The 3,810-nt window shown below is 45.4% G+C and overlaps 1 pseudogene across 1 annotated transcript; it reads right to left on the bottom strand.

The window, feature by feature from the left end:
• Nucleotides 1–2,225: 2,225 nt before the first annotated feature.
• Nucleotides 2,226–3,459, bottom strand: LOC309803117 (adiponectin receptor protein 1-like; annotated as a pseudogene). Its single transcript has one exon. The product of its transcript is annotated as an adiponectin receptor protein 1-like (transcript).
• Between the last annotated feature and the right edge of the window lie 351 nt (nucleotides 3,460–3,810).

Genomic DNA, 3,810 nt, shown 5'->3' with positions numbered 1-3,810 from the left:
GTCTTCCCTTTGAACTTGTACATCAGATAGAGACTTCCTTTACCCTTTTGCCCCTTTCCAGGCAGAAGACTGCTGTTCCTCAATGCTTGCTAGTCTGGTGGTGGAGGCAGGAAGAAATAGACATTCTTCATTGTTCTGGTTCAGCATCAATCTTAGGCAATGTGTCACTGAATTCTGGTTGGGGGGCAGGAGGGCTTGCTCACTGATTCTCCCCTCTTTCCCCCAGTTGTAGTTTCCAGCCCAGAATTTATTTTTATTCACCCTCAGGGGTAGAGGGATTGTCCCTTTTTCTTCCTTCAGATACACCAGTACTATAAAGAGAACATCTCCACTAACCCTATAGGACAACACGATTTGCTGCCCTTTACCCAGCAGTTTAAGGCTTTTGTTCCATAAGGAAGATAAGGGAGAAGAATCTGGGCAGAGCATCATGCCTTTGGTGCAGTACTTTGGCATGTTTTAAATTTTTGTATCTGTTCTCTTTCACTCAGCAGGATGTTTGAAATACTTTCACGTTGTTTTGGGTATAGTTTGTTCATTATTATTGCTGAAGAGAATACAGTTTATCAGTGATCATTATACTGCTATTTATTTATCGATTCTATTGGATAGATTTTGTTAGATATTTGGGATGTTTCCAGTTTGGGTCTATTATGAATAGAGCTGCTATATATATTCTTGTACATGAGTTTTGGTGAACATATATATCATATTTCTGTTGAGTATATTTATATCTGTGAGGTACATTGCTGAATCAAATGCTATGCATATAATTGGGGGCTTTAGGAGGCCCTGCCTAACAATTTTCAGAGTCCTTATACTGATATACACTCCTACTTGCAATGTAAGCAAGTTTCAGTTTCTCCAAATCTTTTCCAGCACTTGGAATTTTCTCTCCTTTTCATTTAGCCATTCTGGAGAATATTAAATTGTTTTAACTTTCCTCATAACTCATGAAATTGGCTAACTTTTCACATGTTGCCTATTTGGTTAGCCTCTTTTCTGAATTGCCTAATCAATTGTTTTATTCATATTTCCACAACTGGTATTTTGTTTGTATTTCTATGACTGGTGCATAATACAAAGATCAGATGTGGACTATATATGTATGTCAACTGACTTAGGATTCTACAGTGTAGTGGATGGGGTGTCTTTTCAATAAATGTGAGTGGTAGGATTATGGATGACTTTATTTTAATTATTTTATCTTTTTATTTGTTTCTAAATGTTCTACAATGAACATATATAACTTTAATCAGCAAAAAGGTTTGAAAACTAAAAATTAAGTCTTGTCATGATGTAAACATTTTTTGTTGATATATATTGATATGGACACTCTAATTTTGATCCATGAATTGACTCAGTCAGCAACATGTTAAAATCTGGCTAGAGGCTTAGAATTTTTAAAATGACAAGAGGAGGAATTATGTATCTTTTATTCAGTATTCTTTCTACAGTGTTACATGAATACATGAATGAATGGGTAAATAATGACCTAGAGAAATCCCTTTTGTGTTCTTTTTTCTTTGAATGCCAAGTGTCTTCTGTACTCTTTTATTATCATCATAGTCTTTGCATCAAGATACATAGCAATGATAACAGGTTTCTTTTTAAAGCTTAGTATTAAATATCTTTCCCCACTTTAATTTTACATTACTCTGCCAAGAAAAAAATTAAAACTCAAGTTATTTGGAGCCTGGACATACTTCCATGACTAGCCGGGCTGTGTAAAAGTTGGTGGCTTTGTTCTTCCTGCTGTGTGAGCAGGTCCAGGCCCTAGAAAGATGGGACGAGGTTATAGTTGTTTTTCAGAAGTGTGCTACAAAAACGGATGGCCTGTTATAAGCCAGGTTACAAAGTCAAGACCGGGGTGAGGGAGGGACAGTTTCTTCCAGAAACAGAATTTCTGGGGTCCCAGTCCATCATTTTCCCCAGAATGGTTGGAGGAGGGGTAAAATCTCAACATGAGTTTCAAAGCTATGTCTCTGTGAGGGGACAGTAGATGCCTTACCGAGGGGGGCGCGGCTGCCCATCCCCACTGTTCTCAGCGAGGGAATGGAGAGTTTATTGCCCAGTGAGTGTGAAGTGGGCTGAAGCTCCGTTGGTACTGAATTCTCTAAGAGGTTTCTTCTAGAAACAGACAACTTAGACTCTTCCTCTCGCTTCAGCAAAGAAGTTCTTTTAAAACCACTTGGCAAGCTCCTCCTGTGCCCTTGCAGGGCGGCTCAGAGGAGGGAGTCGTCAGTACAGCCCCTTTCCAGGCAATGTCAGAATTCCTGAAGGTTGGAGACCCCGTAGAAATGGATGAAGGCGGCTGCCACCTCCAGGACGTGGAAGATCTGATGAGGCTGGAACCATATGTCGAATTTTCCAGGGACGAAGCGCTCAGGAACCCACGTGGTATAAAGGCCAGCTCCGGTGATGTACGTCACAGCCATGAGGAAGAACCAGCCCCTCTGGCCCGCTGTGGTGGCCGTGATGAAGCCCTCCGCGATTGTAAAGTGCACGGTGGGTACAGTGCCGCTCAAGCCAAGCCCCAGGAACATCTCTGCTCTTGTCTGCTGGTGCTTAGGAGAGGCAAACTGGTCCCACTGGGCCACAATGATGGCAGAGATGCCCAGGACACAGACGCTGGAGAGATAGCTGAGCAGTGGCTGTGGGGAGCGGTAGAAGGAGTAATAGAGCCAGGGGACAAAGCTCCCCGTAATCAGCTGGGCAATCCCTGAATAATCCAGTTGGGAAAAGGACTGGAAAATAATCCAGTTTGTCACTGCTCTGAGTGACAATAGACGGTGTGAAAGAGCCGGGAGAAGCTGAGGCAGAGCACCGCGCTCGGGAAGAACAGCGCGAACACCACCTTCTCCTGAAGGCAGGCCACGGAGTACATGTTTGGTCTGAGCATGGTCAGGATTCCCAGAAAGTGAAACGGCACAAAACCAAGCAGGTGGGTCCAGAAGTTGCCCGTGTCCGTGTGGATGCGGAAGCAGGCCCGGAAGGAGGGCATGGGCGGCCTGTGGCCGTGCAGCAGGTAGTCGTTGTCCTTCAGCCAGTCGGGGAGCACGTCGTGCGGGATGACCCTCCTGCGCCCCTCCCAGACTTTATGCACAAACTCCTCCATCTTCTCCATGCCACTGGTGGGCTTGCAGGGGAAATGTCAGCACCCGCCCCTCCTCCTCCTCTTCCTGAGGCAGTGGGCGTGCCTGCTCTTCTTCAGCTTTGCTTGGGCTGGTGATGCCCCGCTGGCCTTGCTCCTCTAGCAGGGGGCCCAGCTCAGCCACCTCCGCTGTGTCAGTCTCCCTGTTCCCGGCAGGAGCCCCGTTGCCCTGGGCCACCACAGGTCCTTTGTGAGAAGACATCTGGCTGGTACCTCAATGCCCTGTGGCTTCAGCTTGGGGAAAGGGTGGGGTCTCTCGGCCCCAGGGGGCAGAGAGTTCCCTGTGATGGAAGACAGGCGGGGGGTGGGGGGGCGGGGGGAGGCGAGCTCTGCTGGGGGCTGCGGACCCCGCGCTACCATCCCACGGTGCTGGAGGCGGCCTGCGCCAAGCAGCCCGGATCCAAGAAATCCCCTTTTGTGATTAATAATCTCGATATTTACTACTCATAAGTACTATTACAATTTTTATTTTTAATGTACTGCTAAATCATTGGCTTCAAAACTATGTTAGCTTAATTGTAAAGGCTAAATATATGGGTTATGTAATTTTTGAGGGCATTAGCTGAAATGTTAGTTGTCTTCTTGGAAAGAAATTATATTCTCAGTGAGTCTTTCCAAATGTTATATTAAATAGTGTAACATTTTGAATAGAGGAG

Source organism: Mesoplodon mirus (genome assembly GCF_964341445.2).
Source record: "Mesoplodon mirus genome assembly, chromosome: 4".
NCBI lineage: Eukaryota > Metazoa > Chordata > Mammalia > Artiodactyla > Ziphiidae > Mesoplodon > Mesoplodon mirus.
Note: the sequence above shows the minus strand (reverse complement) of the source record. Positions and strands in the feature narration are given on the sequence as shown.